This window comes from Ovis canadensis, chromosome 26, assembly GCF_042477335.2.
Source record: "Ovis canadensis isolate MfBH-ARS-UI-01 breed Bighorn chromosome 26, ARS-UI_OviCan_v2, whole genome shotgun sequence".
NCBI lineage: Eukaryota > Metazoa > Chordata > Mammalia > Artiodactyla > Bovidae > Ovis > Ovis canadensis.
Window position 1 is genome coordinate 53,498,008 of NC_091270.1, and position 27,270 is coordinate 53,525,277.

Below are 27,270 nucleotides of genomic sequence, written 5' to 3' on the forward strand. Positions count from 1 at the left end.
GTTGGTGACGGACCGGGAAGCCTGGCGTGCTGCAGTCCATGGGGTCGCAAAGAGTCGGACATAACTGAGCAACTGAACTGAACTGAACTTTATGTCTTTTCACTGAACTTGTGGCCCATAGGTTTCTGGGCCAGAATGATGAGAGAGAGCTCAATTTACAGAGTTTTTCTTTGTTTTGTTTCTCTCCTCCTCATGGCATGCGAAGTCACTTCAATCGTGTCCGACTTGTTGCGACCCCATGGACTGTAGCCTGCCAGGCTCCTCTGTCCATGGGATTCTGCAGGTGAGAATACTGGAGTGGGTTGCCATCTCCCCCTCCAGGGGATCTTCCTGACCCAGGGTTCTAGCCCAGGTCTCTTAGGTCTCCTGCGTTGGGAGGCATGTTCTTTACCACGAGCATCACCGGGGAAGCCCTGTTGCTTCAGAAGGAGTCTAGATTGATGGAGAGAGGATTCCCCAGCTGACTGACTCTGTGACCATGAGCAGGTTCTTAATCCCTGAAGTAGGAATCTGATTATTGAAACTCAGGGGCCGTTTGAATGCAAAGCAGTGAAGCGGGTGGACTGTGAACGGCTCCATTAGTCAGATTGGAGGCTGAAGCCAGAACCCGCGCTTAAAACTAGCTCCTCCCTTGGATCACGTGAGCTGATCCCACATCTTGGGCCTTGGGTTGTCTCAAAAACAAGTGTTCTTTGTAGAGGGTATTGTTCGCTGATGTAAATAAAAAGTCCTGAGTGTGTTTTTCTATGACTATCCTTGGGTGGTCAGGAGAATTTATCCGGCTTCACTGGAATTTCCTTGTTCTCTTCCTCCACGAGTGAGTCTGGACCACAGCCTGGACTGTTGCTAGCCTCCTCAGGGCCTTTCTGCTGAGCACGAGTTGCATGTTCTGATGGAAATGGGGTGGAGGCGGGAGGAGATGCAGGATCTAGACACGTCTGCTCGCCTGAAAGCACACGGAGGTGATGGTTGGGTCTGTGGGGAGGGTGCTGCCTGGGGTGGAGGTGTGTAGGAGACACCAGCTTTTAGAAACTTCCCTGGTCTCTGTAAGTGATTTCGTGACCGTTTCGTTATTTGGGAGGGGGGCAAATGTAATGCCAGTGTGAGGCGGACAGGCATAATTGCAACTCTTAAATCACTTAGGAATGAGAGTCAGAGAATGGATGGAGGAGAGGCTTTGACTAAAGCTAGCCAGTTAGCTTTGACTAAAGCCTAGCCATCCACTGTGCGAATAGTGCCTGGTACTAGTCTGTCTACATGAGCTAAAAATCTTTGAAATGGCAAAACCGTGCATCTGAAGGGAGCACTTGGATTCTGAAGGATTTGTCGACTTCATTAACAGTCTTATCAGTGACTTCTTGGAGTTGGATGTTTTTGTGGGGGGCGGGGACCACCGCTTAACAAGCATACATCAAGAGAAATGTTATCTCTCAGATCAGTTAGACCAACAGTATTTTGCAGAAATAATAGCACATTTGAGATTGTTTGGACTATCTCCTGGTTTTCAGAAAGAAGCCCAGAGAGGGGATGTGCCTTGTCTAAGATGACTCAGGTGCTGAGTGGAATGACACTATCGAGAATGGAGCCCAGGTTTTGTTTCCATCCTGCTGGTCGCTATGGGCCATGCAGTCTCCTTGGGTACCAGGCCGGCTGGCAGGTAGTTTTAGGTGCCCTGACAGTGATGCCACCTATACAACTCTCAGATTTTCCTGAATTTGGTTAGGGAGCTCCCTTTGAGTGCCTGGCACTGTTCTCGGTGCTAGAGATAGACGTAGGTAAGAAGACAAGGGTTTCTGACTTCAAGGAGCCCACAGTCGCGTGAAATACCAAGATGGGATATACTGTCAAGCCGCGGCTGAGTGACGTGTGGAGCATCATCCCTGGGATGGTGAGCTGTTAGTGCCTGCTTCAAGATCAACAGGACTCGTTTTTATTTCCTGTTGATTTTACAGCGTCAGAAGTGGGAATGATGGCCATACACTTCATGAATTGAATTGACTCTGAGTGATTCCAGCTTCGTCTGGAGTCATTCTGTACACATCCAGCGAGAGGTTTAAAATTTGAAACCCTCTGTCCTCTGGACTTGAAACGCATGGTCTTTCTGGAAACACTTGGTAAGAATAGTTCTGGATGAGTTTGTTTATGGACACAAATCAAAAATTGGACTGTTTATGCCAAAGAGGAATAAAATGCAAATATGTGTGTCACTGAAGCTACATCAGGTTGAATAATAGGTTTTAAAATTAAATCGAGGCCCATTTTTCCCCCCACCGTGAGTGCAGAAGCAGCAGAAGCTTAGGAAGAAATCTACTTAGGTACTCAGCAGTATCCAAAGCACTTTATTTATGGAAAATTTCAAAACTTCGATGAAAATACTGGAAGAACCAAGATTCAGGTAGACCACATGCTGTGGCAGGACAGGTGATGTGGCAAGGAGACCCAGCATTTTCATGAAAGCCTGCTTGGTGCTGTAGCTCCTGTGTCCAGGCGTGGCAACCCCCCCCCCCCCCGCCCCAGGCCCCACCGTCCCCCGTGGTACCAGGCCTGAGGCAGCAGCAGCTTTGTGTCATTTTTGGATAAGACCGCAGGCCCCTGGAGCGTGGGGACTGCAGTTCAGGCAGTTGTTGTTTGATGCCCTGCGAACAGCCTGGCTCAGTGTGTAGACAATGGAAGGAAGGTTCTCTGCAAACACGCATGAAATGAACAGAGACATCAACTTAAAATCCACAGGGCTGGGAAGAAACTGTGTTCACAAACAGGACAAGTTACCTCCCAGGATCCCTGCATGTGCGGGTAAAGCTGACCTTGGAGAAACCAAATGACCCGCCCTTCAAAATCCTTTTTAGTATCACGTGCTGTTCGTAAGCTTGCCTGTCTCTAACTCTGTTCCCACATGCTGTTTGCTATCTTGGTGTTTTCTTGCAAGCTACCTGTAAACCAATTACGCATTCATAATCTTGCGGCAGGCTGGCTGGATTTAATAGAGTCAGGAAGGCTTCCAGCACATTAAGTGTTCTTGAAGGTAATAAAAAGGAGGACTAATTATCTCACTGAAGTGATTATAAGAGAGACATTGGAGATCTTGACTCGTGGGGATTTTGACAGCAGTCAGAGTGGGTAAGATGGCTTGAGAAATGGCAGAGCTGACTTGTTTCAACCAACTGATTTCCTTACGTCTATGATGTGGGTGTATCTGTAGTCCACTGAGCAAGCAGGCAGGCTGAGTAATGCATGGTGTGGCCGGGGCTGCAGCGGTGATTGGAAGGTGCGTGCCTGGTGCCCACCGTGCGAGACTGTGAAGTTTTACCTTGAATGATGGTACCTCTCTTGCAGCCATCTGTCTCGCTCTTTAATAAGCAGTATTCCTTATCAAGCCTGATTTGTGTACATTGATTACACCATTACACTCGTTAAATATTAAAGTGTTTTCCCCCTCGTGTGAAGTCTAATTAGGCAAAGTGCTCAGCACAAGGCTGGCATTATCATTCAGAGTAATAGCCTGGTCATTACGTGTGACATACCTCAGCTTCCTGGATCATTTGTCTTTTCTCTTTCCCTCCTATCAGAGTGCCCGTGTACCACATATAATGCAGCAAAGTTTGATGGAGGGTTCAGCACCGTCAGGCCATTAAGAAAGGTCCTGCTACAAAGATTATGAGATCTTTTAAAAATGAGTGGAGTGATGTATTGTCTATAGTTGGCATTTTTTCATGAGTTGGGCTTCTGGACAGATATTTCTGATGAAACTAATTTTTACTAAGTTGACGAATTATAAAATAGCTTTAAAGGCTAAAAATACAAGTGACAGTGTTGTTTGGAAGAGAAACCCCGTTAGTATTATAGTGGCACTTTATACATGCTGCAGATAAAAAGAATAATTTTAGGTGTCAAACCAGCGTCTCCTGATAGTCCAATGGGGTGGTCCGTTACTTACTTTTAAATGCATATTTATTTATTTGGCTGTACTGGGTCTTGGTTTCAGCTTGTGACCTCTTTATTTGTGGCATGTGGAATCTAGTTCCCTGACCAGGGGTAGAACCCAGGCGCCCCTCCATTGAAATTGTGGACTCTTTAGCCATTGGACCACCAGGGAAGTCCCCATTACTTACTTTTTCAGCTTAGTTTTTCTGTGCAGTCTTTTTTCAGAAGTTAATTTGCGTTGTGGATTTCATAGCGAAACACTTTGTCCATATGAGGCCAAAGGTAAGACTATGGATCAGGCTAGTGTCCCTGGTAAGTTACCCACCTCATTTTGAGAGGATCCCTGTAATGAACGTTGTCTGTTTCCGAAGGGTTACGGTACTTCTGCAGTACTTACCTTTCTTAAAAAACCCACAGTCTGTTGTGAGCATGTGCACGCACAGGCACACACATGTGCAAAGGGTAATCTGGGGTTGATGCGTGTGAACCAGCTTAGCAGTAGGCCCGGTTTATTGCTTACCATTCGCAGGGAGAAAAGCTTTTAAGGCCTGTTTCATGTGCTGTGCACTTACCAGGCTGATAGATTTTTCCCTCTCTTGGTCCCAGCAGCTCATGGAGCGGCTTTGAAAGCACCTTTTCCCCTTCGCAACTGCAAACAGCACTGGCACTGCCTGCCCTTTATGCATTCCGGAAAGAAAGCAGCCTGTATCGCTTTGAAGCGAGAGTTATTTTGAGTTGTTTTTGAATGCGGTCAACTCAAAATGAAATTTAGCTCCGAGTTAAAATATGGATATAAAGATCAAAGAATGGAAGAGAACTCACAGATTGTCTGGTTTAACTTTTCTGCTTCCCGCGTGGGGACGCCAGTGCAGAGAGGTCGGCCCTCCTCAAGGTCACAGGGTGTTAGCAGGGGGTCCCGCATCCCTGCACTTGTCTCCAGGCCTGAGGACAAGTCTCCCAAGGTGACCCTCGGGCCAGGGTCCATCTGCTTGCCCTTCACAGGAGTGATATACCTGAGCTTCAGGTTAGAAAGGTCTTGAAGGAAAGCTTGCTGCCTTTTAACCTGCTTAAAGGAGAACCTATTTGGAGTCACAGAAGAACTTATATTTTGTATCTGCTAATTGCCATCTTCCTAGAAATGGAGAACTGGGGGCCAGTGTCTCCCTCTGAACTGTTCTGAGTTCAGCGGGGGGTGGGTAGGGACACAGCTGTCTGTTCTCCTGGGATGATGGTCCAAGAGAAGGTGGCTTGCCACTCGGCCAACCCGGGGCTCAGCTGGGGAGTCAGGTTCTCTGTTCCGGAGGCCCATGGTTTGGTCTCTGTCAGCCTACAGTGGCGTCATCAGGCCTGAGTAAGTAATTTCACCAACACGCCAAGGCGCAGAGCTCCGTTTACCTTGACGAGTGACTGTCTTGCTGGTTGGTAAGAGGCCTGGTGATTAAGCACGTGGGGTCTGAAGCCTAAGGTACTTGAGTTCGACTAGCTGCCAGGTATGGGGTTTAAACAAGTTACCTTAGCACCTGCGCCTCCGGTGTTTGGTCCGTCAAGTGGGAGTCATAGCAAACATTTCTATTGTACTCACTCTGTGACATCTGCCGTCTAGTGGCTCAGGACCATTAACTCCTGGGGTGTTCACAGCAACCCCAGGAGGTGGGTACTACCGTTATTCCCACTTTACGGGTGAGGAGACTGAGGCCCAGAGAGGTTCTGTGAATCGCTCACGATGACAGCTTTTAAGGGGTGAAGCGAGTAGGATTTGAATCTTGGAGCCGGTTGCTCTGAGTCTGTCTCCTTTGGTGCCTCTCAGTCAGATTAACTTGACTGTGAGGATCAGGTGACACAAGCTGCCCTCGCTGAGGGTGAGAGAGCTGGCGTCGCCTTAGCAACAGCAACAGGGAAACCTCCATGATTAGCACCTTCTTTGCCCTTCAGGGAGCTCCCAGAAACCAGATCATAATCAGAAAGTCGCTTTGGCAATTACAAAAGTCACGCAGAGAGAGCTCAAGAGCCTTGACCGAACGTTCCTCGGTGTGGACGGTGTTGGGGACAGCCAGAGCCGGGGAGCTGAGCAGATGGCCCAGACTCCTTTCCAGCTTGCAAGGCCTGGAGACTTTCTCCCCTCGGATGGCTCCGGGGTCCCAGACAGCAGCTGTGATCTGTTTGCTCTCATCTGTCATTGCCACAGCACTGACCTCCGCCACTGAGGTCAGCGGTGACACACGCCTCCGAGGCCACCACTGGAAGGGCCATACTTTGACTGGCTTGCTCCACTTTGTATCACGTTCATAGCCTTGAGGTCAAGTGCAGGCTCACGTCCAAATCGTCTGCTGTGGAGTTTACATGTTACGCTGTGCCTGCTGCTTCCTTTTAAGTTCATTAGTCATGATAAATACATGCACATGTAAATAGGCATGTCCCTTTTAGCTTATAATAACAAAGTGAATGGCTGTCCAGGGAGCGTCTGGCACTTTCCCTCTGGAGCCCCCACATGTGCTTCTGGGTCAGAGTCCCTGCCTTCCTCCCGACCCAGCCCCACTCAGGGCTGACTGCGCTTCCAAATATCGTGTTAATCGTCTCCTTGCTTTATTAGAGTTTACCGCCGACGTGCATCCCCACGGGAGCTGTTGGTTTCTCTAGATTTATTTATTTTTAATTGGAGGATAATTGCTTTGGCACGTTGTGACGGTTTCTGCCATCCATCGACATGAATCAGCAAAGGTATCCATACGTCCCGCCCTCTTGGACCTCCCTCCCACCTCCACCCCATCCCACCCCATCAGGTAGTCACAGAGCACCAGGGTGAGCTTCCTGTCGTGGTGGTGGTGGTGGTTTAGTCACCAGTCATGTCTGACCCTTGGACTGTAGCCCACCAGACTGCTCTGTCCATGGGGTTCTCCAGGCAAGAATACTGGAGAGGGCTGCCATTTCCTTCTCCACGAGCTCCCGGTGCTAGACCACAGTTACCCATCAGCTATCTGTTTCACATGGGATGACAGATATATTTCATTGCTCCTCTCTCCATTCGTCCCACCTTTCCTTCTCCTGCTGTGTCCACATAAGATTTATTGTTTTTGCGACAGGCTGTTGAATCGGAAAACTTGACTAAAGCCCCCAGATGTAGCAAATAGCAGTGACAAAAATAAGTTGTGAGAAAGACCAAAATGGGCATTTCAGAGGCAGTGTCTGAACACGAGGTTCGCAGCTCTTGAAAATCCTCCTTACTCTGAGGGTATAAAAAGCATCGCTCTATTTGTGGAGAATCCTCTGCTGTGACTGCGCACCAGCTCCTCTGGGAGGATGTAGGGTTGGGGGGTGCTGCCCCGGGTCCCCTCAGCTGGGCGCCTGGGGGTCCGGCTCTGAATCTGGTGAGATGTTTTGGGGGTGTGGCGAGTGAGAGCAGCTGGGACAGGGCCCCCCACTGCCACATGTGTTGGGGTGATTGTGAGTGCTTTGCCTGGACCAGTTGTGGCCCCTGCAGGGAGGGAGACCAGCCTGGACCTTGACCCCTGCTCAGGGGCACAGTCAGAGGAGAGCTTGTGGAGTGAGTCTCGGGGGCTGGGTCCATCACCCATAGCACAGGATTTGAAGGGAGCCCCTGGAGTCCCTACAGAAGGGCCCCCGTGCATCAGAGAGTCGGGGCTAGGTATCTGCCGGTCCAGAGCGTGCAAAGCCTTCTGTACTGGTGAGGAGTAAGTTGCTGGCATGTAAGTTAAAGAATGGTGGTGACATATGGTAGAAGTTAGCGTCTCTCTTATGTACAGTCGGTAGGAAAGTGGGCAGTTCAGGGGCTCCAGAGCTGCCAGGATCACACCTCCTAGTTCACTGCCCCATGGCCCAGGCTGTGACTGTGGTCCTCGTGCTCCAGGTCAGAGGGGCTGCTGCAGTTCCAGCCATCACATGATAGTTCAGGCAGGCAGACATAGGCAGGATCTGCTCCCTCCCTTTTAAGGATACTTCCAAGATGCACACCCAACATTTCTGCCTATGTGTCACTAGGCAGAGCTGAGTCATGGGGTCATGCCCAGCTCTAAGAGATCTTTGGAAATAAAAGCTTGTTGCTGGGTCACTATGGGCCCAACTTAAAATTGAGATTCTTTTTGTCAAGAGGAAGGGACTAGTGGGTATTGGTCTGTGCTGGAAGTCTGTGCCACTTCATTTTCATGGCAGCCAGGTGGCCATTCCAACCCGGGAGGGGAGGTAACCACAGCCAGGAAGGAGAGGTGGGGAGAGAGGGGGAAGGCAGAAGATGATGCTTCTTACTTTTTTGGCCTTACTTCAAGGATGGATAGTGTACTGACTTGACATTTTATTGTCTGAATCATCGTTGTATTTTTGACTTAAAGTAACTTGAGGAGTTTCTGTTACCTACAAGTAGCCAAAGAATTATGGGATCTGCTGAAGTTTCCCTTGGGTAGCAGGGGGAATACATACTGCTTGAATATTATATTTATTTCAACTGAAAAATGTCTTTATTATGCAAGACCTCCATGCCCTCTTCACACCTAAAAAATTAATAATCATCCTTTAAAAGTTGCCTAATAACCAGACTGTGCTTAAAATTTCCTCATTTTGTAACTAACTGTGGTGATGGACGTTAACTGGATTTACTCTGGCGAGTGTTTTGCAGTTTGTACAAATGTTGGATCATTGCATTATACATCTGAAACTAATTATGTTGTGTTAATGATACCTCAGTTGAAAAATGCATATTCAAGGACTTCCCTGGTTGCCCAGTGGTTAAGACTTTGCCTTCTTAAGTGGAGGAGATGTGGGTTCAATCCCTGGCCAGGGAGCTAAGATCACACATACCTTGAGGCCAAAAAGCTAAAACAGAACAGAAGAATCACTGTAACAAATTTAATAAAGACTTTCAAAATGGTCCACGTCAAAAAATTCTTAAAAAAAATTCGTACTCTAACCTCGTAAATCTACTTATAAGGATTCATCCTACAGAGATCATCAGACTAGTATCCAAAGGTATGTAAAGCATGTTCACTGAAGCATTCTTTATAGAGAAGAAAATCCTAAATATAAATTAAGGGGAAATGGTTAAGATACTCTGGTGTCTCCATACAGAGGAATTCTTATTAGCCTTTCAAAAGAATGATGCAGATGATTAATGATGTACAAGTATTAAAATATATTGATAAGTGAAAAAACCTTTTACTTGACTGTCTCAAGAAGTATCTCTTTTTTTGTGTGTGTCTCATTTTCAAAAGGCGAACGTGTGTGAGGTGTATTTCAGACAGTGGAAAGCTGGCATAGATTAGGCCACAGTGTTCTCCTGTCGGTAGAAAGATCTAGACCTCTCTCAGCACGGAGAGGCCCTGGTGCACTGCCTCCTCAATCCTGTTTTAAGGACTTTGGAGGAGGCTAGCAATAATCCTGGTCTCCCTGGTGGCTCAGTGATTAAAAAAAAGAACCTGCTTAGCAATGCAGGAGACTCAAGTTTGAGCCCTGGGTCAGGAAGAACCCCTGGAGAAGGAAATGGCAACTCACTCCAGAATTCTAGCCTGGGAAAATCCCAAGGACAGAGGAGCCTGACAGGCTACAGTCCATGGCGTGGGAGGCTACAGTCTGGGAGGTTGCAAAAGAGTCAGACATGGCTGGAGAACTAGACAGCAACAAGTGAGAATCCGCGTTGGCACAGCTGACTCTGCAATTAGAAACTTTGAGGCAGTGGAGTTTGACTTGGGGCTTATCCTGGACACAGAATTGGTTTATTCTTACTAATGGGAAGTACAGGTCTTCAAAGTGGGAAATAACGGAATCTATTTTACACTTCAATAGAATTTCACATTAACCACTGGTCACGTGTGGCCTTGAATGTGATTTGTAATGGTAACATAACCACAGGGAGTGTGTTCCAAACTGGCAACGTTGCTTTGTAAGACTGTGTATTTAAAATAATAATATATTATTATTAATTAATATATAATAATTATTAATTATATAATAAGATTATATTTTTATTTACCTTAAATTTGCTACACGCATAAAGCACACTGCTTTACTTCCACATAAAGCACGACTGTGTCAGACAAAAGAAATGGAAAACAGTGTCTATTCTTAGGTCATTATTGCCTATTCTCCCCTATCCTTGCCTTGCCAAATGTTTTACTCTTTATCAACTTATTAATTCTCAGAAATCCTCTTTCAGTGCTATACCATTTCCAAACATGGCAATCTAAAGGACTGGTTTAGGAGTATAATCCTTTGAAAGTAAAGGTTCTCCAATTTAGGTTCAGTTTAGTTCAGTTCAGTTGCTCAGTCTTTGCAACCTCGTGGACTGCAGCACGCCAGGCCTCCCTGTCCATCACCAACTCCCAGAGCTTGCTCAAACTCATGTTCATCGAGTCAGTGATGCCATCCAACCATCTCATCCTCTGTCGTCCCTTCTCCTCTCACCCTCAGTCTTTCCCAGCACCAGAGTCTTTTCAAATGAGTCAGCTCTTTGCATCAGGTGGCCAAAATATTGGAGCTTCAGCTTCAGCATCAGCATCAGTCCTTCCAATGAATATTCAGGACTAATTTCCTTGAGGATCGACTGGTTGGATCTCCTTGCAGTCCAAGGGACTCACAAGAATCTTCTCCAACACCACAGTTCAAAAGCATCAATTCTTCGGCGCTCAGCTTTCTTTATGGTTCAACTCTCACATCCATACATGACTACTGGAAAAACCACAGCTTTGACTCAATGGACCTTTGTTGGCAAAGTGATGCCTCTGCTTTTTAATATGTTGTCTAGGTTTGTCATAATTTTTCTTCCAAGGAGCAAACGTCTTGGAATTTCATGGCTGCAGTCACCATCTGCAGTGATTTTGGAGCCCAAGAAAATAAAGTCTCTCACTGTTTCCATTGTTTCCCCATCTGTTTGCCATATTTTATCCTCATACTTACAAATGAATTTAATATCTACATGTTCTACCTTTAAAAAGAACAAATTAACGATTAACTCACTATCATCGAATTTACAGAACATTGGGTTGGCCAAAAAGTTCCTTTGGCTTTCAAGTAAATGTAAGACACATTTTTAATTTTCAAGAACTTTATTGAACAACATATTCACCATTTTATTCCACTACCTTCTGCCATTTTTTAGGCAGCCTTATAATCCTTCTTTTCAAAATCTTTTACATTTTTGAGCAGAGAACTGTTCTAAGTGCCTATAATAGGCTTCCAGGGAATTGAAATTTTTTCCATTAAGAAAACTTTGTAAGACTGAAATAAGTGAAAATCCGAAGGTGCAGTGTCTGCTGAATACCTGGGATGAATCAGAACTTCCCAGCTAAGCTGTGATGGTTTTTGCCTGGTCATCCAAGAAACACGGTCTTATGCCATCCTGATGGAAGATTATGCATTTTTGTTGACTAATTCTGGATGCTTTTTGCTGAGTGCTGCTTTCATTTGGTCTAATTGGAAGGCATACTTGCTGGAATTAATCATTTGGTCTTCTGGAAGGAGCTCATAATTGAGGACTCCCTTCCAATCCCACCGTATGCACAGCATTACCTTCTTTGGGTGAAGTCTTGTCTTTGGTGTGGTTGGTGGTGGTTCATTTCGCTTGCCTCGTGATCTCTTCCATTCCACATTATTGTACACTATCCACTTTTCATCGCCTTTTGTAGTCTGTTTTAAGAACGTGATGTATTGTTATGTTTATGTAGAAAATCGCATGTAGAAGTATGGTCAAGAAGGTTTTTTATCACTTACGTGGAACTGAAACACTGAAGTGATGAACATAACCACGCTGGTGCAAATGATTTTCGACACTTGATTTGGCTGAGTATGTTGGCTGATCTCAATTAATGCCTTGATTTGATTGCTATCAATTTCAACTAGTCTGCCTGACTGTGGAGTATCGCCTGATGAGGTATCTCCAGCAAGAAACATCGCAAGCCACTTTTGACAAGTTCAATCATTCACAGCACTTTCCCCATACATGGCACAAATCCATTTTGGGGTTTCAGTTGCATTTTTACCTTTCTTGAAATAATAAAGCATAAAATGCCCCCAATACTGCTTTTTCCTTCTATCTTCAGTATTAAAATAGCTACACAAAAATTCACCCATTTTGATAATTTTTTTAAAAATGCCATATCAGTCATATGGCAGCTCCCATATCAGTCATACAACCAGTCAATATCAGTCAATATGGTATCAGTCAGTACCACCTAACAAAGTTTTTTGAATGAAGTTTTAAAGAACTAAGCGCTACTTGAGCCATCTTACGGGAAAACCCAACACGCTTTTTAGTCAACCCAACAGTTAAATTAGAAGTTGTTTACATTCTAAAGAAAGAAAACCACCACGCTTCCCTTCGTAAGATGCAGTCATACAAGATAACACAGATGGCGATTCATAACTTGAGGTAGTGCATTCGGAAATGACATAATTTTGAAAGATTCACATGTGTAACTGTTTTGCAGGTTGACTTGTTGCCTGAAGTGTCTGAATACTTCTTGCTTTTTGGTGTTTATTGTAAATGAACCTTGATGTTATTATGGATTCATTTAGCACGTGCTCATTGAGCCCCTACTACGTGCTCTGCTTTGAGCTGGTGCCCGGGAAGAGTCACAGGAAGACACAGCTGCTTCATATTCTTATTTCAGGGTTGGGGAAATCCAATATCTAGGTGAAAGGTCAACTACTGCAGAGTCAGAATTTGTGTTTGTGTTCTGGTTTTCAAGAGCTGAGCCTTGAGCACAGCAACTAGTTTGGTACATGTTCTGTGGCAGCTAATAAATAGAGTTAACCACAGTGGACACGTACGAATCTGAAATTGGTGTATTTTGTTGGAGAAATACTGTTAAAAACTCTACCTTTTGTGTTTCAGGAAATTAAAAATAAGTGAGTGCATATCCTTGTTAATATCAATTAGGTTGATAGTAATCAAATCAAGACATTACTTGAGATTTGTAAATATCTGTCAACCGCAGCAGGAGGAATAGTTAACCCTTGTTAAGTTGTTTGAAATTTGCCATTTTTCGTACACTGATTTCTAGGAAAAAGGAAGATCTGATTAAATCTAGATTGATCCGGGTTGCAGCATTTGGCTTACATTACTTAGTTCTCTTAACCTGGAAGATTTAGAACTGATTGTAAGGAAGGACTTGGAGAAGGGCGCTTGTTTGGAAATGTCCTTGTTTTCTGTGTGCCATCAACACATGGTGGAGACAAAAACTCTTCTGCCATACGGAATGGAGAGGGCAGACAGGGGCGCAGCATGGCCTGGCTACTTGCTTATTATTTGATTCAACATTTTAGTTTATTTTAAGGAAATGGCAACCCACTCCAGTATTCTTGCCTGGAGAATCTCATGGACAGAGGAGCCTGGCATGCTACAGTCCGTGGGGTCATACGAGTCGGACACGACAGAGCAACTAAGCACAGCACAATCACGGCCACAGTTTAAAAGAAATTCTTAATGTGGACTTATAGAGGGTGCTGACAAGTAAATATCTGCTCTTTGTTTTTCAAAAATTAAGGCTTAAGCCAGAGCTTTTCTTTATTGTGGTAAAATACACATAAAACGTACCATCTTAACCATTTAAAAATAGTTACTTAAAAGTGTACAGTTAAGCCACATTTAAGTACATTCACACTGTTGTTCAAACATCCTCACCACTCATCCCAGAACTCTTTCAGGAGCTGATTGTTACTATTATTACTATTATTTTGAGGCACCATGTTCTAGCTAGCCTGATGTAATTTCATTATTTCATAATTTCAGTTACAAGTAGCACAAGTTCTCAGGTCTTCCCTTTTCTTTAAGGGAGCCCTTCCATTTCCCAGGTGGCGCTAGTGAGAAAGACTCTTCCTGCCAACGTGGGAAACACAAGAGATGCTGGTTTGATCACTGAGTCGGGAAGCCCCCCTGGAGAAGGAAATGGCAACCCACTGCAGTATTTTTGCCTGGGAAATCTCATAAACAGAGGAGCCTGGTGGGCAACAGTCCTTGGGGCCACAAAGAGTCAGACACGACTGGGTGACTTTAACTTTTCCATTTCCCCACACTCCCTAATCCCAGTCGGAACCCCAGTTAAATTTAGTCCTGCTGCTGAGTCCAAGCTCATACTGCCCCTCACATGACACACCAGTAAATCGACTGACAAGTGTCGGGGCAGGGAATAATAACTTTATTGGGAAAGCCAGCAGTCAGAGGAGATGGTGGACTGTTGTCCCAAGTTGGAATTCAGGCTTACCAACTTACCTAAGTTGGAATTCAGGCTTCTTTTATACTGAAAGCGCAGAGGGTGTGGTTGGTGGTTGCAAACTTCTTGGTACAGGAATCCTTTGTTCTTGCAGCTGTCTACAACATCCGCCAGGTAAGGATGCTCCTGTAAACCTCTAACAAAAGTTACTCTCTGTTCTGCAACTTTTTATCTCTGTGTGAGTAGAAAAGGGTTGTTTATACCTTTAAAAGTCAGAGCCTTGAGAATGGGCTTCCTGTACATTTCAGGCCATAGACACCATTTTAAACTAGTAACAAGAGCCAGAGATACAAAATTAAAGCAATAGGGAGTCAGACTTGTTCTTCCCGATTACAAACCCCTGATGCTTCCGCTCCTCCCCCTACTCCTCCTCCCAGGGATATTTGCCCCAAGTCCCTGCAAACCTTAGACTGTGTCCTGGTGGCTGAAGGATGAAGGAGGGTTGTGGTCATGCAGGCATGGTGCAAGAGAGCTGCCTGTGAGCAGCCTTTCCAGGTTCGTAAGGAGGTTCTGCCCAGTGGCAGTTGGAGTCTGGTTTGCAAGATGATCGAAAAATGGAAAACACGCCAGTTACGTCATTGTGACTGACAAGTGCCAGCAACTTAAAGGAGGCTCTGTAGGAAAGCAGAGGATGGGCTGCCACTCCCACTCAGCAGCCACTGGCCGGGGCTGGAGGTCCAGCTGCCGGTGGCCAGTCTGTGGCTCTGCACACAAGGAAAATGGCAGTCCGCTCAGAGCAGAGACCTGCTTATTTCCTCCTGTGGGTCCATCTTATCATTTTACTGTTTTGTTTTTTGTAAGTCTTTATGGAATTTGTTACAATGCTGCTTCTGTTTTACTTTGGATTTTTTTTGGCCGGGAAGCATGTGGAATCTTTGCTACCCGACCACGGGTCAGACCTGCACCCCCTGCATTGGAAGGTGAAGTCTTAACCCCTGGACCGCCAGGGGGGTCCCTCATTAAACTTCTGTGCTTATCCCCTCACCCGTTTTTTGGGGTACAGTCCATTCAGAATAGCTGTCACTTAAACATTGTCATTCTCAGCACGTACATAATACACACGTAACGATGCAGAACATTTTTAGGCATCTAGCGTGAGCAGTTTCTCTATTAACGACTTGATTGGAGGGCCTCCACTATGCAAATTCTCTCTGCTGCATTTCAGCTCTCTCCAGAGCCAGGGGCTGTGCGGGGAGCCTGGCCTGCTTCCCAGCAGTTCTGCCTCTGCCTTCTTAATCCTTCGGTTGGTTCGGACTTGGGGATGGTGATCCTGAGAGTCTATAGGAGGAAGGATGGTGACTTGTCATGTGATTTTGGCTTTGTGATCTTTCCGCTTTTCTGTCATGGAGGCAGCTTAGAGTTGGGGTTGCAGACTGGGGGTCTTTTAACTATTTCACGGGCACCATCAGAAAGATTGGAAGGTTTTGCCTAGGAGGTCTCTAGTCTGGAGGGTTGCTGTAGCGCTCTTTCCTGTGGTCCCCCCTCTGCCCTAGGAGGTGGCCTGGTCCTGGTTACCTGTATTTCTCCTGGATGAGCTCTTTGGCACTCCCTCAAGGGAGGTGTCCCTCCCTCAGCGAGGAGCCTGGGATCATCTCTGTGGGACGCACATCCACCCTTCCTCCTCACTGCTGCTAAGCATCCCCAGGGGGAACCCAGAGCCACCAGGCACTGGGTGGTGGGGATGACCTTGACCTGGAGGTCAAGGACCAGGAAGAGAAGTCTTCTCACATTGTAAGTGTGCCTTGTCACTCCTGGAGCTTACTTTTCTGGGGCTGGGCAGTTCTCAAGAAAAACATTGTTAGGTTGAAGTCAAATGCCTTGGTGAAGTCCTGGGCTCTTGTTGATCTAAACCTCGATCGGGTCTGGATGTCTATGGAGTTTGCTAGCATTCTCATCCTAAAGCTTCTCTCATGATCCTGGGCTGTCCAGTCTGTTTGAATACTTCTGGGGGTGGCAAGCTGACCGCTTTACAGTAGGCTCCCTTCTGAATCTGAGTGGCCCAGTTGGAAAGTTTTTCATATATTTTCTACAGCTTCTACCCATTGGTCTTAAATTCTGCCCCTTAGAGGCGTGAAGAGCAATTGGATAAGAGTGGGTGCGGTTTGCATGTGAACCCTGTCTGGACACCTGTATTTGTCATGTAATAAGCAAGCACACGTGTAAATGCCTCGGTATCAGAGTGAGGTGAGCCTACTTTTTGACTCCATGTGTTATTAGCTCCCTTGGGTTAATATGCCCAGAGCATCTCCTTGCATGCCTTAGCTCTCAAAAGACACTTTCTTACCTGGTAGCTGTGGCACATTTCAGCCACACTGGGCTGCATCTGGTAGGCACAATTTAACCGCTTTATGCTGTTATGGAAATATCCGTGGAATATTTTGTCAGAGGACACACAGGCAATTTGTGTTAACTGCCTTGGGTAAATATATTCAGCTTAAAAAAAGAAAAGGAACAGTTAAAATTTTCCTTAGTAAACTCACCAGTAACATGACATCTGTAAACTCACAGCTCCTTGCCTGAGGGACAATTTTATTTTCCTCCTTTTTTATTTCACCTTCTTGAAAGACTCCCGGCTGGGATGAAGTTAGGTCTCCCAGGGTCCAGGAAAGGGTTAATTTCTTTTTCCGCAGTGCGGTAATACACACCTAAAACCATTCCAGAGTTTTGGGGAGAAATTGTAAGAAAGTATTAAAACTTGAGAAATGAATTAACAAGCCACCTTTTTATGCGGCAGCAATGTGCCTCTTCACTGAATGAATAACACTTTATCCTCAGCTGCAGAAACCGTGGGCAGAAATGTGGGGCCAGCTCTGTATTGACGTGGGTGCCTGTGTGTGAACGTGAGAGTGTTCGCACTTGTGCTCACATTGGAACAGACTCATGCAAAGAAGTCTGACCTAAACTCATAGGCCCCTCAAAGAGAAGGATTCAGAGTAAATCTGTATCTTCAGCTCACATTGCTGAGTTTAAGCCTTTCTTAAACTTTATTCTTACTACAGTTCTGACTCCTGCTACACATATGGAAAATGATCCTTATTCTCTTACTGAACCCAAGTTTCTATGCCCAGCTCGCAGTGAGGCCAAACAAACGTAAATGCCGGAATTTGGAGCAGAGAAAGGTTTATTTCAGGGCCATGTAGGGAGATGGGTGGCTTGTGCCCCTCAAACCCCTAAACTCATTGAAGGGTTTCAGCAAAGCGCTTTTAAAGGCAAGGTGAGGGGTGAGGTTGACTGTCACAAACTTCTTGTGGGAATCCTTTGTTCTTACAGCTCTCCACATAGGTCAGATCAGGGTATTCCGGTGAACCTCCAAGGAGACAAATGTTACTCTGCATTCTGCAACTTTTTATCTCTATGTGATTGGAAAAATATTATACCCTTAAAGGTCAGAGCCCTGAGAATGGGCTTCCTGTATGTTTCAGGCTATAGGCAACATGCTTTTACAAAAATTGCAGAGCCAGTGTGACTCAGAGCGTGACTCAGCAGAGGCCACGGGGCACAAAGTTTCAAGTAAAAGGAACAGCTCTAATATGTGTTCTTACCTATTTACAGTTCTAGCTCTCACCCTGCTCACGGCTTATTTTTAAGGCTAATAGTTGTGCTAAAATTTTTCCAAATCTAATACCTGAAATATAACTGAAAAAAAGGAGTCCTTTTGAAATAATGTAGAAATGTAACATCCTCTGTGCGGTCAGCATGGTGTTTTACACAGACAGACTCCCTCAGTCCTCAAGACAGCCTGACGAGGCGGACACCCCACTAACTCCATCTTACAGATCAGGGGGGTTGAAGCGCTAGAGTCTCCCCAGCTTGTCCAGGCCTCAGCTCTGCTGGGGGAGCCGGCCTGGAGGCGCCGTGGTTTGTCCGGGGTGTGGCTCCCGGAGCTCTTGCCCACCCTGCAGTGATGTCTGCACGGTGGGGTCAGGGTGAGGCTGAGAGGTTACAGCAGGGGGACTCAGCAGTTCTTGTGGTGGCTGAAGGAGAAAGTTCTGGGTCCCTCTAGCGTGGTCTGAGGGGCTCCCGGGAGCAGGGCCGTTTTGCTGAGATTCCCCTTCCTCCCCAGTCGGGGCTCCGTCGCCCTCAGGGCGCTGCTGTCCCCTGGGTGTGGGGAGCGGGGTGGTGGCTGTGCTCGCCCGCTGCCCCTGGGACGGGGGAGGAGGTGGCGGCTGCCTGCCCTCTGTCCGAGGCCGCCTCCACTCGGGTGTCCTGCGGTGAGGAGGACTTGGTCACCCTGGCCGTGGTGACCGCGCCGCGGCTGTCTGCGGGGAAAGACGTCAGCCAGCCATGGTTTCCAGAGAAGGGGGAGACGGATTTTCATGGGCCGTCAGCAGGGTCCAGCTGGGTGTAGAAAAGAACGTAATGATCTCGGTAAAAATAATATTTCATCTTTATAAGGAATCTTAACAAGTAAAGTATTTAAAAAAAGACAAACTTCACTCCTGATTCCACTGGATCAGACTTTTTTTTTTTTACTTTATTTCATTGTATAATGTGATTGCAGAGAAAAAGAGAGCGAGCTGGTCAGTCAGGCAAGAGAAGGGAAATTTATTAGCGGGAAAAGAGAGGGTGACTGGCCCTTAAGGAGGACCAGCGTCCTCCCTTTCTGATGGAGTCCTCCTGATACCCCACCAGTGAAAATTTCCCGAAGGGATGGTCACGCAGCCAGAGGTCTGGAATCTGGTGGTCTTGCAGCTTTGAGAAGACAGACGCCAGTGAGATAACAGGATGCCATTTGGGCAGTTTGGTCCGTCTCACAGATCACTGTGATTTTATTCTTTGTTTGCAAGGTCCACATAACGAGCCTTCCTGTTGCTGAGATCCCATGTGGGCCCCATCACATTGAAACATTTTATTTACGTATCTGACGGTGCCAGGTCTTGGGGTGGCATATGGGATCTACTTCCCTGACCAGGGATGGAACCTGGGCTCCTTGTGTTGGGGGCGCTTGAGTCTTAGACCATCAGGGAAGTCACAACTTTTTAAACTATCACCCCCTCCTTCCATAAAGCTCTCAGATCTCCTTTGGGGGATTACACCTCTCCCCACGTGGTAGAGTCTTGGGGGGGGCATTGTTAAGAAGGGGCTTTGCCCCCAGGGTAGGCCTGTGACCTAGGTAAACAGTGTTCCTTCCCAGGGATTTGAGGAAAGTGACAAAGCTTAAAAATGCCCGAGCTCGGAGCGCGTTTATCCCTGGTAGTGGCACCTGGGAGCGCGTTTATCCCTGGTAGTGGCACCTGGGTGACTGCTCCTGGGTGAGGACTTGCCTGAAGCGCTCATTTCTCACTTTTTGCCAACTTGGCTCCCCAGCTCCCAGGACTGGATCGCAGTAGAACTTCTTTGGGTCGAGTTAGTCAGAACTGTGGTTTGCAGTTAAAGATCTTTAACAGATACACTTGCTTTTTAGAGGAAATTTCTGCCAATGTTCGATGTATTTTCCTTCCGTTGTCTCTGAATGTGTTTTTACATATTCAGTATTTATATTGTTCATACAACTTTGTGCCTATCCTGAAAATAAGCATTTTCCGCATTTCACAAAAGTAGCTATCTAATACTGTATTGTGTGGATGTTTCATATGTACTGAGATAATTAAACATTTTTGTCTTAAATAAATGTCTTTTTGTTTCTTATTCATCATTTTAGGAACATAGGGCTGTTTCATTTATTCAAGGTCCTGAAGAAATTTGTGTTTTTCCTTAAAGTTTGTAACTATTTACAATACCTTTTTAAAATTCAGACATGCAGATTCAAGTGTAGGCTTTGTAACATATAGGGGATTCAGGCAGGATTGCCAATATCTTAGCAAGTCTGAGGCCCATGACTTTTCCAGGGTAAATGGCCGTGATTACTGGCCATGCTTACCAATTTCTGGTTTTTGCAGAAATTCAGATTTATTGGTGCCTTGTCATGGGCTCTGATTTATCTAGTTGGCTTTCAGAGCCACTCTGGACACTCCCTAGGGTCTTGGGCAGCTGGCGGGCAATGATTCTGAGAACTTTGTGTCCCGAACCACCTGGCTCTGACTATTCTAGAAGGTCAGCTGCCCTGGAGATGCTGGCCGAAGACAAGAGCCTTTGAATTCTCCACCCATCTGAGAATGAGCTTTCGTCCATGCTGTCTGAAAAAGACGTGTGTGTGTTCCTGGTCTGACGTGGCTCGCTGGGTAAGGATGGAGTCAGGGTCAGGTAAACTGCAGGGGTCATGGGTAGGTGATGGTACAGGCCAAGGCTGATGCAAAGTGCCACGATGCAGGTGGGCATGTGGGGGCACCAAGAGGAGGTGAGACATCACCCCTGACCCCGCACCGTCCTCTAACCTCCCGAAAAGTTGCGATATCCAGGGACACTATGGAGCCCAAGACACTTGGGCAGAGGGGATACTGGTGCCTTGCTTTGAACTCCCTGCAGCTTCTCACCCTTCTCGTTCATGAGCTGCGAGTGCTGTGGCAGCAGAATAATGACCTGCAAAGACGCCCACCTTCTTCTCCCTGGAGTCCGTGGTATCTTACCTGGTAGAGAAGGCTTTGCAGGGGTAATTGGGATTAGGGCCCTGGAGACGGGGAGATTATGTGGATTATCTTGGGGAGGGCCAGTGTTAAAAGACTCAGAAAGAAAAGATGTGATGGAGAGAACAGAGAACCCACTGACACGACACCAAAAAAACACAACCGGCCATTGCTGGCCTCAGAGGTGGAGCCAGGAGCCCACCAACCGGAAAGAAAGCGGCCCCCGGAAACTGGGAAGGTGGAGAAATGGTTCTCCCCCAAGAGTCTCCTTGTGCTCCAGAAGGATCAAGCCCTAGGATGCTAGGGCCAGCCCAGGAGACCCATTTTGGACCCGTGACCTCCAGACCTGTTACACAATAGATTTGTGATGCTTTAAGCCACCAAGTTGGCGTAATTTGTCACAGCGGCTACAGGAAGTGGGTGTGAGCTTGGTTTCCCCAGGGTCTGCCTGGCTCAGGGCCTCGGACACGGAGAAGCTAGGGCAGAGGATTCATGCAGAAACCCCATGCTCGGGCACAAATGTACTCGCCAGCCAGGAAGTCCTAGGGTTTTAGAAATGGGCTATTTGAAGCCCCTATCCTTCAAAAATGATGATAAAGTTGGTGATAAAAATAGAGTAGATGACTTCTATTGCTGGAAAAAAGTCTCTTACCCTTGAAAGACAGACACTTTGGTTAAGAATGGAACTATAGATCAGAGCTCTATTTCAATCCCACTATTTTTATTTTCACTTAGATTTGGGACCAGGGCAGTTTACAGATTATAACATAGCCAGGGCGTTTATAGACTGTTCTCATGTACAGTACCATTAACTGGTGAAGGTGTATCATTATGCTTCATTTTGACCTTCGAAGAAGGAGGCACTTCTTCCAAAGTGCAGGTCGTGTAGTGTGGGAGGAGCTGACCATGACCTCTGTGCCCTGAACTAGAAAATAAACCTGTCCACTCACCTTCCTCTCCAGCCTTCATGGCCTCTTTTTATTCCGGTAGCATTGCCTCCTTAGTGGTTAGTTTCATACATTCCACTTCCTTCTTTTACTCTTGCTAACCTGAGAACTGATGCAGTTAGCCACCCTTGAGGTCTGAGAGAAACATTTCTTCTTTTTCCAAACAGTCCCTGGTGTCTGGAGAGGATGCGTGCGATGTGACGTTTCCACATCACATGTGGGTGCAAACACCCAATGCTAATATTGGAGTGAATACATGGTCTTTGACGCTAATGTGGACTTCCCTGGTGGAAGCGGTCAGGAATCCACCTGTGAAGCAGGAGACTCGGGTTCGATCCCTGGGTCAGGAAGATCCCCTGGAGGAGGGCATGGCAACCCAATCCACTGTTCTTGCCTGGAGAATCCTATGGACAGAGGAGCCTAGTGGGCTGCAGTCCATAGGGTTGCAGAGTCAGACAGACGCAGCTGAGCACAGCAGAGCACAGTGCTAATATATAGGGTTTAATGCTGATGTTAATGTACCGTGCTGAGGGCCAGGTTCTTTTGTTACTGGCATACTTGTCTTTTATCTGCATGTTCAAAGGGTTAAACACACTTATGATACTGTGTTCAGTTCTTTAAGCTTATACCAAAAGTCCTCCCAAATATAAGAGCTTGAATATAAGGGAAATAAGGTTTGACCTTAAATTTTGATATCAATCCATTGGGTCTTAGGGTCAGAGCCCAGAATGCCTCATCTATTTCAAGAGGTCAAGTGTTCCCAGGATGTCAGCTCAAGGGTAACCTGACTAAGTAAAGTAGCCTGTGTACCTGGAGGAGGCTGGCTCTCAGGTGGAGACATTAAAAAGGACAGTCTTTTTAAAAATATTTTTTTCTTAGTATATATATTTTATTGAAGTGTAGTTGACTTACAATGTTTCAGGTACACAGCAAGGTGATTCAGTTATACACATATATTATTTTTCAGATTATTTTCCATTATAGATTATTACAAGATTTTGACTACAGTTCCTTGGGCTATACAGTAAACCTTTGCTGCACATCTATTTTTTAAAATTAGAAAGTTAGCATTCTAGTCATATGAAATCAAGCAAGTGGAGACAAAATGGAGAAGGGCAGTCTTGAAATGGACTTTGGAATTGCCTCTCTACATTCTGTCCCCAGAGCTGTGGTGGGGGGCTGGTAGTGGTAGTCAGGGAGATCCAGCTGCAGCGTATGGGCGTGGTTATCCCGAGGCATCTGAGCTCTTAGTTTCCCAACCAGGGTTCAGAACCTGTGTCCTCTGCGTTGGAAGGTGGGTTCTTATCTACTGGACCATGGGGGAAGTCCCCAAAGTAGCTTATATTGAACTTAAACCAGTATCGGTCAGTCAGCTTTAAATCACAGGAAGAAAGACTTAGGTACAAAATTTTTTTTTTTTTTTTTTTTTTGCTTGAGTTGAAGACCTTCTCAGTGTCAGTACCAGCATGTTAAGACACTCAGCTATAGCGTTATCTTCAGTCTTTACATTGATTGCACCAGGGAATTTGTTTTTATAGCCATTACTGTTTCTTTTGAAATTAATATGCTGAGCAAGACATTTAATGATCCATAAAAATGTTGACTTTATGTAAAAGGAACAGCCAAAGCCAATTAGCAACGTGTAAATCTGCATATGCAGGCAGACTTCTTAGACAGAAGTGTGCTCTCAGTGGGACGCTGAAGGTGCAGTTTTTGACTATGTGATGTGCTGGGAAGAAATGGCTGTCTTTTCAAATTTAACCTTTGAGATGGCAAATGGAGCTCTGTTGACTGTTACAGCCTATGTGTTTTAGGTAAAATATTTTTTGTAGTTACTGACTTCACAGTGAAAGCCATGCTCTTCAGGCTTCTTTGATCAGGATCCCACTCTGGGTGTGGGGTGGGGTGGGTGGAGCCGGAGGGCTTGCCTGGGGCCTTAGGGTGTGTCTGTTGTGCCTCCCTGGAGGACTAGTTCCCTTTTCTCCTGGGTGGTGTTTGCCAGGAGGATCGGGGGCAGAGAAGCCCTTTCTTTGTCCTCCAAGAGGGCTCAGCTTAAAGAAAGCTGAGCGCCGAAGAATTGATGCTTTTGAAGTGTGGTGTTGGAGAAGACTCTTGAGAGTCCCTTGGACTGCAAGGAGATCCAACCAGTCCATCCTAAAGGAGATCAGTCCTGGGTGTTCATTGGAAGGACTGATGCTGAAGCTGAAACTCTAATACTTTGGCCACCTCATGCGAAGAACTGACCCCTTGGAAAAGACCCTGATGCTGGAAAAGATTGAAGGCAAGAGGAGAAGGGGATGACATAGGATTGAGATGGTTGGATGGCATCACCGACTCGATGGACATGAGTTTGAGCAAGCTCTGGGAGTTGGTGATGGACAGGGCAGCCTGTTGTGCTGCAGTCAATGGGGTCACAAAGAGTCGGACACGACTGAGCGACTGAACTGAACTGAACTGCATGGGGGCCTCCAGAGAAAGGGTGTAGCCTGGGCAAGGTGGCCCTGAGGGTCAGTAGTGTCAGCTTGGACGGTGACACTTGCTACTTTTTGGATGGGCTTTTTGAATGGGCTTCCCCGGTGGCTCAGAGGGTAAAGCATCTGCCTGCAATGCGGGAGACCCGGGTTCAGTCCCTGGGTCCAGAAGATCCCCTGGAGAAGGAAATGGCAACCCACTCTGGTACTCTTGCCTGGAAAATCCCATGGACAGAGAAGCCTGGAGGCTTACAGTCTATGGTAGGCTACAGTCTACGGGGTCTGACTCTTTGCAAAAGAGTCAGACACAACTGAGCGACTTCATTTTCTCCTTCTTTCTCTTTTTGGATGGTGAGGTGGGATTTATGCCCATGCGCTGCCCTCTCTGGGGCCTGGCCTGGTGACCTTGGACTGATTGCCAGCAGTCAGTGTCTCTTCCCAAACAGGAGGTGTGACCTCCTGCACCGCTGGTGGGAGTGTAAATTGGAGACCTGTATGGAGGTTCCTTAAAAAACTAAAACCAGAAGTACCATATGACCCAGCAGTCCCATTCCTGCCATAAAGGGGACAAAACTCTAAATCGAAAATCTGCATGCACCCGTACGTTCGTCACAGCACCGTTCACAATAGCCAAGACCTGGGAGCAACCTAAGCGTCCATCAGTGATGAACGGTGAATGCATAAAGAAGGGTTGGTACATGTATACAGCTGAATATTACTCAGCTGTAAAAAAGAATGAAATAGTGCCATTTGCAGCAACATCAGTGGGCCTAGAGATTGTCATACTAAGTGGAGAAAGTCAGAGAAAGACAAGTATCGTGGTATCCCTTATATGAAGGATCTAAAAAATGATGCCAATGAACTTATTGACAGGCAGAACCAGACTCACAGACATAGGAAACCAATTTATGGTTACCAAAGGGAAAAGCGAGTAGGAGAGGGATACATTTGGAGTATGGATTTAGCAGATACAACTACTTAAATATAAAATAGATAAAAAACAAAAGACGTAACTGTATTAACACAGGGAACTGTATTTACTGTCTCAGGCTCCGGGAGTTGGTGATGGACAGGGAAGCCTGGCATGCTGCAGTCCATGGGGTCACAAAGAGTTGGACACAATGGAGTGACTGAACTAAATAACCCATCCTGGAAAATAATCCAAAAAAGTACATATGTATGTATATATGGGCTTCCCTAATGGCTCAGAAGGTAAAGAATCTGCCTGCAATGTGGGAGACCCAGGTTCGACCTGGGATCGACCCAGGAATCTTCTATTCCAGGAAGATCCCCTGGAGAAGGGATAACCCACTCCAGTATTCTTGTTGCCTGGAGAATTCTGTGGAGAGAAGAGCCTGGTGGGCTACAGTCCATGGGGTTGCAAAGGGTCGGACCAGATTGAGGGACTAACACTTTGACTTTCTTTTCACTTTCACATATGATTTGTTGTATACCAGGAACTAACATAAGCCTGGGTCTCCTGCGTTACTGGCAGATCTGAGCCACCAGGAAGCTCAAATCAAACTCTTACTTCAATGGAAAAAAAAAAAAAAGAAAAGAACCACTCCTCAGATCACAAGGGTGGGAACGATAAAGAGCATCTGTGGTTGGGGAGTGCTGAGAGCCCAGAGCCCCTGTGGAATGTGGTCAGGGGGGTGGGGGATGGAGGAGGTGCCCGTTTGGGACTGGGTGAGCCAAGGCAGGGGTGCGGGATGGACCAGACCTGCTCCGGTAGCAGCAGTGGGTTGTGGAGGAGGCGGTGGCAGAGAGGGGACCCCCGGGAGTCTGGGAGGAGGAAGACGCCAGAGACCCTCAGGGGGTCGTGGGCCCTGGCCTTGTGTGGAGGGCCAGGTGAGGACAGTGCTGGGTGGCCGAGTTCCAGCGGGGAGCGGGCGGCTGCACCGGTGGGCTCCTGTTTCTGGCTCCTGTTTCCGTGTTCGGCCCAGCCCTCGGGCCGTCTGGGAGGACAGGGCTGCGAACCCCTGGCTGTGTTTTCCAGGCGCCCTGGCTGGGCGGCTGAGCTCAGACAGCCTGGGGATCTCCCAGCCACGGCAGGGCCGCCTTCTCTGCAGGCTGCGACTCGGGGTCTCATCAGCGCTTTTGCTGCGATGGTTTGGAACATGGGACAGAAACCTCCTCCTCCAGGGAGCTGCTCTGCCAGGGTGCCCTGGGTCATCTGGAGAGGACAGGGGAAGTTTGGTCCCTTCAGGGACCTGAGAACATGTATTTGGGGCTCTTTCGGTGGGCGGATAGAAAGGAAGGGGGCGAGTGGGAGTCCTAGATGCCCACCAGATGCAGTCTGGCCCCTCAGCTCTACCCGTCTGTGGAAGGGGAGTCATCTCTGTATCTCCCTGAGGAGGCTCAAACCTGTGCAGTCCACCGGTAGGGATGTACTCTCTTGGATTGAACAGTATCTCTCCAGGTGGGATAAATGTGGTATTTTTAGTAGGAAGTGGCTCAGTTTAAATGCTTTTAGCCAGAAGTCCTCTCTTCCCACCCTGGACCCCCATGAGCACCCCAGCTGTGGCCCACGTGCTGGTCACGTCCCATCTGGTGTTAGAATTATTCCTCTGAGTTTCTCTCTCTCCAGGTAGATTATCACTGTTGACTAGGCCTAACTCATCTCTTTTATCATCGAGGATGCCTCTTCCCTGGCCCTTCTGGATTAAGTTTGGCTACATGTAATAGAAAACCCAAGGATCTTCCCTGCTCAGTGGCAAAGATTCCACCAGCAATGCAGGGGCTGCAAGGAGATGGTGGGTTCGATCCCCAGGTTGGGAAGATCCCCTGGAGGAGGGCATGGAAACCTACTCCAGTATTCTTGCCTGGACAGTCTCCATGGACAGAGGAGCCTTGTGGGCAACAGTGGGTGGGGTTGCAGAGTTGGACACGACTGAAGTGACTTAGCACGCATGTAATAGAAAACCCAAACCTCTGGATTGAAATGTAGGGGTTTGTTTTTCTCCTTTGACAAGACACGCAGAGGCGGTAGGTAGTGGTCCAGACAGGGCGGCATCTCCATCTTTAGCTTTTTGCCCTGCTTTTCTCTCCTTCTTAGGTCTAGAATCAGCTGGCATCTCTGCCCTTACATTGCCTTCCAAGCAGTAAGAAGGGTGAATGGTGAGGCTGAGGGCGTGGGCTAGCTGAGCGTGCCTCTCTCATACTTAGGAAGAGGGCAGCTTTTTCCTGCCCACACCTCCCTGGCCAGAAGTAG

The 27,270-nt window shown here is 46.9% G+C and overlaps 1 protein-coding gene across 10 annotated transcripts in view; it reads left to right on the forward strand.

The window, feature by feature from the left end:
• The window catches only part of CSGALNACT1 (chondroitin sulfate N-acetylgalactosaminyltransferase 1), a 340,608-nt gene that overhangs the window by 10,340 nt on the left and 302,998 nt on the right, over window positions 1-27,270 (forward strand). The window lies entirely within an intron of this gene.